The sequence below is a fragment of the Triturus cristatus genome, chromosome 5_2, assembly GCF_964204655.1.
Source record: "Triturus cristatus chromosome 5_2, aTriCri1.1, whole genome shotgun sequence".
In the NCBI taxonomy this organism is placed as follows: domain Eukaryota; kingdom Metazoa; phylum Chordata; class Amphibia; order Caudata; family Salamandridae; genus Triturus; species Triturus cristatus.
Window position 1 is genome coordinate 172,282,439 of NC_140588.1, and position 12,060 is coordinate 172,294,498.

Genomic DNA, 12,060 nt, shown 5'->3' on the forward strand with positions numbered 1-12,060 from the left:
CACACGAATCCAGACCTCTCTACCCAGACGGCAGTCTCAGCACAATCGGCGGCCTCGCGATCCCCTACGGATCCAGACCTCTCTGCCCATACGACAGTATCACAAGTGGCGGCCTCGCGATTCCACACGAATCCAGACCTCTCTACCCAGACGGCAGTCTCAGCACAATCGGCGGCCTCGCGATCCAATACGGATCCAGACCTCTCTGCCCATACGACAGTATCACAAGTGGCGGCCTCGCGATCCCACATGGATCCAGACCTCTCTACCCAGACGGCAGTCTCAGCACAATCGGCGGCCTCGCGATCCCATACGGATCCAGACCTCTCTGCCCATACGACAGTTTCACAAGTGGCGGCCTCGCGATTCCACACGGATCCAGACCTCTCTACCCAGACGGCAGTCTCAGCACAATCGGCGGCCTCGCGATCCCATACGGATCCAGACCTCTCTGCCCATACGACAGTATCACAAGTGGCGGCCTCGCGATTCCACACGAATCCAGACCTCTCTACCCAGACGGCAGTCTCAGCACAATCGGCGGCCTCGCGATCCCCTACGGATCCAGACCTCTCTACCCAGACGGCAGTCTCAGCACAAGTGGCGGCCTCGCGATCCCACACGGATCCAGACCTCTCTACCCAGACGGCAGTCTCAGCACAATCGGCGGCCTCGCGATCCCGTACGGATCCAGACCTCTCTGCCCATACGACAGTATCACAAGTGGCGGCCTCGCGATTCCACACGGATCCAGACCTCTCTACCCAGACGGCAGTCTCAGCACAATCGGCGGCCTCGCGATCCCATACGGATCCAGACCTCTCTGCCCATACGACAGTATCACAAGTGGCGGCCTCGCGATTCCACACGGATCCAGACCTCTCTACCCAGACGGCAGTTTCAGCACAATCGGCGGCCTCGCGATCCCATACGGATCCAGACCTCTCTGCCCATACGACAGTATCACAAGTGGCGGCCTCGCGATTCCACACGAATCCAGACCTCTCTACCCAGACGGCAGTCTCAGCACAATCGGCGGCCTCGCGATCCCCTACGGATCCAGACCTCTCTGCCCATACGACAGTATCACAAGTGGCGGCCTCGCGATCCCACACGGATCCAGACCTCTCTACCCAGACGGCAGTCTCAGCACAATCGGCGGCCTCGCGATCCCATACGGATCCAGACCTCTCTGCCCATATGACAGTATCACAAGTGGCGGCCTCGCGATCTTATACGAATCCAGACCTCTCTACCTGGACGGCAGTCTCATGCAACAGTTCATCCTATGATCACCATATCATACAAAAAGGGAATCAGTCTCACTATTCATCAGATCACACAAGGATTGCCAGTTCGAGCATAGCCTGTTCTCAGGTTCGAGGGGCTCCTCTTTCCCCTATTCAGTTACCACTTACCTGATCAGGGTTAACATCTGTTCATGTAGCCGCAGCTGACTAGAAGAATAGGCTACCCTCTCATACAAGAACACACAGCACATGTTGGTTCACTACAAACTGGATACTTTATTACTCATTACATACGCAATCACATAACATTACAATATAACACATAACCTGCAAAGGAAAGTGAAAGATTAAGTTGTACACTCTAATAAGAAAGGGTCGACATCACCTTAGTAGTATGTAGCCTGCACTCAGTGGTCATCTAGGTTCCCTTCTCGTCTGTGCCTCGGCTCGCCTGGAATCACCCTTCTCCGAGTCACTGGGACCTCTTCCTTATCGGCTACTCTCTCCTCTCTGGCTATTCTGCTAGGAGAGCATCTGTCTCTCGGTTCTTCTCCGCCTTCAAGATGGCGTCTGTCTTCCCTGGAATAAGTAGTAGCTTTACTGCTAACGGCTAGATGCCGCCTACGGACTGAACATGTAACTGCCTCAGACTTTCACTAATATAGAGGTGCGTTTTCTCATGGAAAATTCCGGCCTGTAACCTGCCGCCCACCAAATTCTTGTACCTCCCCGTACCAAGGACACGTTCCCAGCCGGCCGGCCTGATGTAGTGTCTTCGGCATGAAGAAAAATACAATCCTTCGATAAGGGCCGGCCTGAACCGGTTCTCTCCAAGCGAATAACACCTCATAACTAAAACATTATATTTGACCTAGAAGCATCCCAAGCTGCCGGGGCAGAAAGAAAGATGGAGTCTCTCCCGTTTCAGGCCTACCAGGCCTGAATTCAGCACAGCTCCATGAAATACCCTCACTACAGGACAGGCCATCCCCAATACTAACGAATCTATCCCCTAGACTATGTGTGCAAGCCCCGATCCACGGGGAAGAGCACAAGATCACGTCGAAGTGCCTAGTAAATAGGCTCCATTCACTACTCTAACCCTTAGACTTGAATGGTAAGAGACTGAAGTCACATTTAATCATCTTTTCCTCACAAGAAGGCCGGGAAAATCGAGCAGAACAGTAACTCTATGGATAAGTGGCATTGTGTAACAGGATGTATAGGTGTATGAGTACATATGATGAGTGAGTACATGTATGAGTGACTGTATAGGACTGTTGGTGAATGAGTGGATGTGTATGTGGATCTTAGAATTACTGAAGAGGTTGTTGTAACTGGTATTGGTATGTCCATTGTTTTGAAAATTTTAGTCTCTATTTTTGAATGTGTGTATCAAAGGTTATATTAGGGTGAGAGGAGGTCTGCCACTCTATCACAAGGATGATGTCATCAGTGATGTCATCAGTGATGTCATTTGAGATGTCATCAGTGATGTCATGAGTGATGTCACTGACCATGTCATGAGTGATGTAATATGTGACGTCATCAGCAGTGCATTGCGGGCGCGCGAGTTATAGTTAGCTGAACTAACTATAACGGGGGAATTTCAATGGTTTTGTACAAGTGAAAAGTCCAGCTAACTATAACACCCCTGAAACCTATGGTTTTTTCAGTGAATTTCTGAGGTTTTTTAAATGCTAATTCCTAACAATAACGTGCCTGAAACCTATGGTTTTTTCCGTGAATTTCAAAGGTTTTTTAAATGCTAATTTCTAACTATGCCTACAGAGATAGGACATGTGAAGAAAGAAGAAAAAATGCACAGAAAGAAAAAAAAGAAGTGCAGAAAGAAGCAACAGAAGTCCTCAAAGACGAAGAAAAGTGCAGGAAGAAGGATAACGTGCAGAAAGAACAAAAAGAAGAGCAGAAAGAATCCTTGTTGCAAAATCATCCTGTACCCTCAACTTTTTCAGACAGATACTGGTTGGTGGTAACTGAGTCAGACTAACCAGTCCTAGAGCCAGTGCTATGTTAAAAGACACTAAGAATACAGTGAAAACACCTACATACACTAGGGAACATTATGCGTTGGGGGTCCCCTTGTGATTAGCATGACCTCCTCTGTAAGCCCCTAGTATATAATAGGGCTGGGGGTTAAAACTACCTCTTAAAATAGGCCACAGGACGTTTTTGCACACGTTAACTCAGGCCCCGTCCCCTCCCTTCACCACTGTGTAAACACGCCCTGTGTCCGTTTTTAGTTGGGAGATTAAGTTCATTTGAATCCTGAGGGTCCCTAGGGTCCAACTAGCCCACTAGGTACCTCCAGTAAGTGCCACAGAGCTGCGTTGCAGAGAGGTGTAAAAAGTGGCACGGCCTGGACCACCTCTCTGCAGTGCAGCTCAATGGCGCTTACTGGAAGAACTTGGTGGGCTAGTTAGCCCCCAGGGGCCCTCAGTATTGAAGGGAAATTATATCCCCAATTTAAAACGTGCCATAGTGCGTGTTTGCACATGTCACCTCAGGCCCCGTCACCTCCCTTCACCACTGTGTAAACGCGCCCTGTGGCTGTTCTAAGTTGAGAGATTAAGTCCCCTTGAATCCTAAGGGTCCCTAGGGTCAAACTAGACCACTAGGTACCTCCAGTAAGCGCCACAGAGAGGTGTAAAAAGGGGCTTGGCCTCAGAACACCTGTCTGCAGCGCAGCTCCCTGGCGCATACTGGAGATGCCTGTTGGGCTAGTTGGCCCTCAGGAACCCTCAGTATTGAAGAGGAATTAATTCCCCAACTTACAACTCGCCAGGGGGCGCGTTTGCAGAGTGCTTCAAGGAGGGGGCGTGGCCTCCGGCACGATGCCAGTCTTTTATTTATTTTAATTTTTTAAGAAGGGGGGCTGTGTGGTTCCCCTTCTTATTCTAATTTATTGGCCCTGATGACCTGTAAAGATGAATGATGTCTCGTAGACAGGTCACATAGAACATGTTGTAGGTTTATTAGTTAAGTCACAAAGTCCATGTAATGCTCATATAAAGCCCCACCAGGAGCAGCCTCCCTGCTGCTCAGCCCATCTCTTCCAACTGCCATCTCCTCAAGTCCCACACCCTCAACATTCCAAGTGACATCATTCATGGCTGAGCAGCAAGGGACAGAACAGTAATAAGGAAGATGCACCAACAACAACAATAGGTTATAGCATGACCCCATCCCCCAGGGCCTGTCTCCTAATTATATTTTTTTGACCCCAATCCCCAGGGCCGGCCACTGTTTTTTATTATTTTTAAAAAATATATATTTATAGACACACCTAGGACATGCTGGACAAACCGTACGTACCTATCACCATGACGATTTGCGTGATATTCATTAAAAGGCGACTATGCATACAAGTAATCCACGTGGAATGTATTTACACCACTAGTGAAGCTCTGACATGTCTGATGCCCTACCGTGCCTAATCCCGGTAGACACCCTTGTCGTTTATTTATACAAACATAGGTAGCTATTGACGGGCACATTTAATACACATGCACACCAAGCCATTCAAAGGGGATTCGACAAAAATTCGACCAAAACTATGCAAGAAACCTCCCTCACGGTTAATAAAACACACATCCACTGCCGGATGTGTAATACTTTTTATTTTACTCTCTGGAAAGGGGACGAACATCACTTGAGAGTCACAGCGCGCTCCTGGCAGAGCCCAATGCTGTGTTACACCCACCATTGCCTGCCGAGTGCCACACACCTCTGTGTTGTATTCCACCAGCTAGTGCATATGCTATGACACTCTCTAGCCTATGTGCACTGTAACACCACCCCGTGAATATGTCATGCCACACTTGTCTTCGCATGGGTTATATTGCCCCATCTAACGTGCCTTCCTCGATGCCTATGTTATAACGCACAGTGCTATGCCATACATATTACAATCTGGGATCCATATCTTTGTCACAGTGCATATGCAACGTTACACTCCCCAGCACATATTTTATATTACAACTTTAGAGACTAGTTAGGTTACACAACACTGCCCTGTGCATATTCCACTCCAAGGCACATATCGCATAGCACACGCTAGTGCCTGTGCTATCTCGCGCTCTCCAATGAATCTGTCATTGCGCACAATGTATTGCATATTATATTTCACGCCCGGTTCATCTTATATCACACTTTTTGGTGCATAGTTTATACCATACACTATATCTAGTTTTCATTTTCAATCGTGCTCTCAAGACTATGTTCTATATAACACTGTGTTCACCTACCCTTTTCACGGGCATTACATTTTGCGATAGGGGGTGGAGGGTCAGGGGGTGTTTCTGCCAAGTGAGCCCGGAGTCACAGTCACAAACGTCCTCTTCTTCCTGCATAAAAGTGAGATTATGCTGCATACTTGTTCATATTTTAAGTAGTTCGCACAGACACACGTTTTAAAAACAATAAAGTTCCTAATACCCGCCTTCTCTGAACAGTTAGCTTGCTGCCCCATCCCCCTCCTCCCTATCCTCTGTTGTGTGAATCCATGGACTAGCCTCCTCCCTCCTGCCATGCATGGTCTGATGTGCTGCCACTGCCCTCAATTTAGTATGATGTACCAGTCCACTCCTCCTGCCCTCCATTGCCCAATTCTATGCCCCATCATTGACCTCCTGCTTAAACTCTGTGCTTAGCTTGCTGCCCCTGTTCTCCTTCCCCCTGCCCTCCGATGTCTTTGTGCATGCCCCTGCTCCATCCTTTCTGCCCACCATGTTCCATGGACCTGCCACTCCTATCTACTCTGAGTGTTCTGTTGAGCTGCCACTCCCCTCCCACCTGCCTAGCATTGTCAGATGACTGTAACCTGTCTCTGCCACCTCCACCCTGCCTGTCCACATGCCATGCCCCTATCCTCTTCCTCCTGTCCTACATGGTCCATTGTACTGCCACACCCTTCTGCCCTCCCTGGTCTGTTGTGCTGCAACTGCTCCTCCTGCCTGCCCCGTGCGGTCTGTTGTGAGGCCCCTTCCCCTGAACTTTCTTGTCTGTGCACAGGTCCAGACCCTCCCTTCTATCCTCCATCGTCCTTTGTGCATGCCCCTGCACCCTCCTTCTTGCCCATCATAGCCATTGTGCTGCCACTAACCCTCCCACTTGCCATGCATGGTCTTCTGTGCTGCCATGGCCCCTCCCACCTTCCCTGTGTGGTCAGTTAGCTGCCCCTGACCCCCTCCCACCTTCCCTCCATGGTCTGTGTGTATGCCATCACAGTCTCACTGTTGCTCTTCATGGTGTGTCTTGCTTCTAGTGCCCATCCTGCCTGACCTCCATGGCTATCTTGCTGCTCCTGCCCTGCCCCCTTGCCCCCAGCCCTCTGTTTACATGTGCAGACCCCTACTCCCTCCCTCCTGGCTTGTCTGTTCCATTGTAATGCCCCTGATCCATCCCTCCTGCCCTTTATGGTCTGTTATGCTGCAGCTTTCTCTCCTGTCTGTCCATTATGGTCAGCTAGCTACCATTGCCTCTTGCCCCTCTGTTCTCTGTTGTCCATGTGCATGGTCCTGTCCCCTCCCTCTTGCTTTCTATGGATTGTTGTGCTGCACTCCTGTCCCGCATGCCCTGTGTGGTGTATTGTGCTGCTGCAAACCCTGATGCCTGCCCTGCAGGGTCAGTTTGGTGCACCTCTCCATGTCCCTCCTGTCCTCTGTTATCCAAGTCCATGTCCCTACCCCATTTCCTTCCATGATCCAATGTACCATACTTGCGAACATTTTGAGCTTGGTAAGAGGAAGATTTTGAAAAAAAACTGGGGTATTGATTTTCCCCTTTGAGTTACATTGAAAAAGAGGAGATTGTAGACAGGAGACAGATCAAATAAAGCCCATTTGAGCTTAAAAACATTGGACGTTTCCTGGCTGAATCGGGTCTGTTGGCATGTATGGTTGTACTACCATTGCCTCTTCCTTCTGCCCATAATGGTCTATTACATTGCCACAGCCTCTCTTGCAAGTCCTGTATTGTTGGTTTGTTGCCCCTGCCCCCCTTTCCACTGCCCTCCATAGTCTGTTGTGCTGCCATGGCCCTTCCTGCCTGCTCAGTGTGGTTAAATTGTTGCCTTTGCACCCTCCTACCTGCCTTCAATTTTCAGAGTCCGTGCCCCTGGCCTCTGCCTCTCAACAGTATCCTAATGAACAACTAGATTGCTAACATTCTATATTTTTTATAAAAGTGTGGAACGCCTGACGTCATCTTGATGTAATCAAAACTGTAATACCTAGAGCATTTCCTTTAGAAATTACATATATGAGAGGGTCTTATTGGCATCAAAATTATGGTTAGTGCTCTAAAAGACTAAAATAAGGACATATTTTCTGAGTTTTCAAATAGCGACAAAGCACTTTTAAATTATTTGTTATCTTTATGTTTTTTTATCAAGTTGACCACTTGATTAAATGTTGCACTTAGGGGAGAGGATGTGGTGTTACTTCCAGAACTGCAGACTTTGCAACTGGGGAACCAGGTTGGAGTTTCTGCTTCAGCTCGACATTCTGTGATTCTGGTCAAATCACTTAGTCTCCCCATGTCTACAACCAAAATTAATTTGTTCTTGTGTGATGTAACCAATGCTCATGTAAAGCACTCCAATACCTGACAAGTCTGCACTATATAACACTGCAAAAACACAAAATAATAAGTGTTTTGCACACTTCTGTCATTGGGCTATATTTGGGCTACATCTGGGTGATTTTGGGCTACATTTGGGCTCTTTTGTCTCCGGTGGCCATCTTGGGAGATTTATTTGTTATGAAGTTTCCTAATTTCCTCATGTATTGCAGTCTCCTTAGTAGGAAATGCTTTCAGTTTTTTACTTTGATTCCATCATGAAGGTATTCAGATATGTCACACATTTGCCATAAATTCTGAAAGTTAGCACTCTAGTTGCTCATTAGATCACTGTAGTAAAACTACTGTTCACCATGGAAGTCTGCTCCTGGTATTAAAAGTGCATGTTTCAGTCTGCATGTCAGAATTTTTTAATGAAATAGAAGAGGATTTGAGAAGTCACTCAAAATGTGCCATCATTTTCTTTCTTCAGCATTAATCATAATTTCTATGGCAAAATGAACCCCCTCATTGTGTTCCTTTTTAAATTACATTTTTTAAGTGTTACCAGTTTATTCCAATCAAGATGGCTTCAGGTGTGCCATACTTTTGTCATAATGAAGACATTAAGCGCTCTAGTTGTTTTTAAGAACACTCTGGGACATTCTGTCATTGGGCTATACTTGGGCTACATCTGGGTGATATTTGGGCTACATTTGGGCTCTTTTGTCTCTGGTGGCCATCTTGGGAGACTTATTTGTTATGAAGTTTCCTAATTTCCTCATTTACTGCAGTCTCCTCAGTAGGAAATACTTACAGTTTTTTACTTTGATTCCATCAAGAAGGCATTCAGATGTGTCACACATTTGCCATAAATTCAGAATGTTAGCACTCTTTTTGCTCATTAGATCACTGTAGTAAAGCTACTGCTCACCTGGGAAAACTGCTGCTGGTATTGAAAGTGCATGTTTCAGTCTGCATGTCAGAATTTTTTAATGAAATAGAAGAGGATTTGAGAAGTCACTCAAAATGCGCCCTAATTTTTCTTTCTGCAGCACTAATCATACTTTTTATGGAAAAATGAACCCCCTCATTTTGTTCCTTTTTAAATTAAATGTTTTAAGAGTTACCACTTTAATCCAAGCAAGATGGCTTAAGGTGTGCCATACGTTTATCATAAGTAGGACTGTTAGCGCTCTAGTTGTTCTTTGGAACACTCTGGGAAGCTGCAGTAGAACACAAAGGAATCAACTGACAGTCTCTGCCCTTGTTGGATGTACATGTTTTACTGAGAATGTCAGACTTCATTCTCACATGACTGAGAAAGATAATGTGAATTTACAGAAAATAAGCTCTCAGTTTAGCTTATAGATCACCTTCCAAACCTCTGTGGGAAAAGCATGAGAAAATATTTTTCTCTCAATCATGATATCCCAGCAGAAGGCTTTTTCACATGGTGAAATAACCTTAGAACATACCACAATTCCTAAAATGAGTATGGTACCATCAACAAATGATTTATAATGTAACTAAAGTCTTAAAACCTTCTATTAACTGCAATGCTTTTTAATGAGGTGCTATCATGTATATTGGTCCCAAGATGGCTGCCAACACTTCTTGGATGAAGTGCTGACAGCCAATCAGATCTCAGGATGAGATGTGTGGTTAGGCTCCGCCCACATATATATATGATTTTACTTTTGATTTTCTCAGGAACTACTGAACAGATTGACACCCTGAGCTGAGGACTACCTCTCTGCCAAATTTCAAGTAATTCTGTTCAGCCGTTCGGGCTGTACCTTGGACTAAAGGTCCCTACGGAAAATTGCATGGGGAAAATGCGTTTTGGGACCCCCCTTTTTTCTCAGCCCCCGCTTGACGAATACCCCCGAGACTTTCAGGGTAGGAGCGGAGCGGAGCACCCCACCTATTTTGAATATTTCACGAGGATTCGTCAACCGGCGCCAAAGTTATTCCAAATAGAATGTTGCGGATTTCCTATGGAAACACGGTCCTAACTATAACTATCTACTGGCGACCGCCAGTAGATAATATATATATATATGTCTGAATGTTTCCATGTCTATAGATACATCTAAACTAATATTAAAAAAACTAACGTAAACACATCACTAAATTATAGTAAAGACTTTGCATAGGTGGAAATATTATATATACATATGTTGTTGGATCCATATGCATGTGTGCATCAATATGGGCTGACAGTTCTATGGAGATATGCATAAAAGATATAAGTATTCCTGTGCATATTGATAATATGTATAGATGAGTGTCTGGGTGTGTGCTCCTTCCTGTCATAATACATATATGTCTGGGTATGTCAGAATGATTATAGGGATGGTACTTGTAAGGGTATAACAATATATTTAGAAAAATAATAATTAACAAACCATAAATAAATAAATTAAAACAGACAATGTATAATTGTGCACAACATGTTTGACCAAGTAAATAATCTGTATGTACATATGGGTGTGGAGATATAGGGGTCAACTAATTATACAAGAATAGTAATAAGTGTTATGCATTGTCAGAACCCCTTTCAGATGGCTATGGGACACGCAGGGGCTACTGGACCCAACCATGGTGGTTGAGGCCTTTTACTCCTGATGTCCAGGGGCCGACCTACTATGGATCCTGAGCAACTGCACCAAGTATCCCTTCTGCACTTGACTCAGTGGTAGCTGTGGAGGAGTAGTCAAAGCCTCCCTTGGGGGGGGAATATAGATAAAGGTAAGTGAACACAGTACGAACAATCAATCAATGTCCAGTCCAATATTTACTTTTATGAGAAAAACAAGTATTTCATTTCTCACTCTACAAGTCTTAACCCCTTCAGCGCGACGCGGATTACCGCGCTGTGCTGATGGGTTCGTGCGCGGGCGGGGCCACGACGGAGCGGTTCCGTCATCCGCACAGCGCGACCGAAGCGCATGACGGAACCGCTCCGTCATGCGCATCGAAAGGGTTTAGGAATAACGATACTCGTTCCCCTTAAGGTTGGGGCTCTAGTAGTTGTTAGGCAAATCGCTGTTCCACCCTCTTCCTTGTTACATGTTTGGGGTTATTCCTTATTTACTGGTGGGCGCATCCAGGTAATGTATACTAGTAGGTTGTACTCAAGAGATCTCTTTGACGCCTTACTTATTAGTCAATAGTTGTAAGTCAAAAGTGTCTGTGGTGCTGCAGCACCATTAGCAGCTAGAACCCCGGGGCCCCACAGGCCCGGTTCCAGTTGTACCCGCTCCGGCAGTATGGAAGTGTTCAGCATGTCAGTGCAGCCTCTGTGGGTGCTACTGAGTCAAGAACCTGTTTGACAAAGACAGGCTGCACGCAGGTCATGCAACATCACCTTGCAGGTGCAGTCTCTCTCCTGCGAGCAGCACTGCTGGCTCGTTTAGTGATCGTAGCTGCTCCCACTCAGCAAATAACAGGTAAGTCACTCCTCCATTAATGGAGCTGGGGGGTATTCTCAGGCTCTGAATGCGCTTGAGTTGAAATTGTTACGTTTCAACTGATATTTTCACCTAACTTTAATGCCACTTTAACCTTTGCTTTTTTCAGTGAATTTTTGAGTTTTTTTTATGATGTACATCAAAGTATTAATACTACACTTAACTATAACATCACGTTTTTTTTTTAAACTTGTTTTTATTAGGCACTGCATCCATGTTATAAATTACAGTTGTCATGCATGTACATTTACATCTTCAACAGTTGTTTCATTGTTATGAGTTAATGACATGACATCACTTTTTCTTTGACCTCACTACCTGTGAGCAGAGATACTTTTTAGAAACAGTGCGTTTTTAAATTGATTCTCAATTGCGAAAAACAATAAAACAATAACGATAATCAAACAAGGTAATCTATATTCCCCCTTATCCATTCCTTCCCTCTCCCCCACACCCTGGCAGCAACCGGCAGGGTTTGCTGTTTCCTAATAAAGGCAATATACCCGAGACTTGTTTGTGATTCGTGTGTATATGGTGTGAGAGGGCGCTTATGGTGCTGTTGCATTAGATTAACATCATGTATTAATACTACACCTAACTATAACATCACTTTTATTTTGCTTTTGCCTGTTCAATGTATTTTTGACGTAAAGTAATTTTATAAAGATTTACTTAAATTTGAATTTTTACTTTAGAATATTTTTCACATTTAAATTTTGTTTTTTAAATGTAATGTGTGATTTGGTGTATGT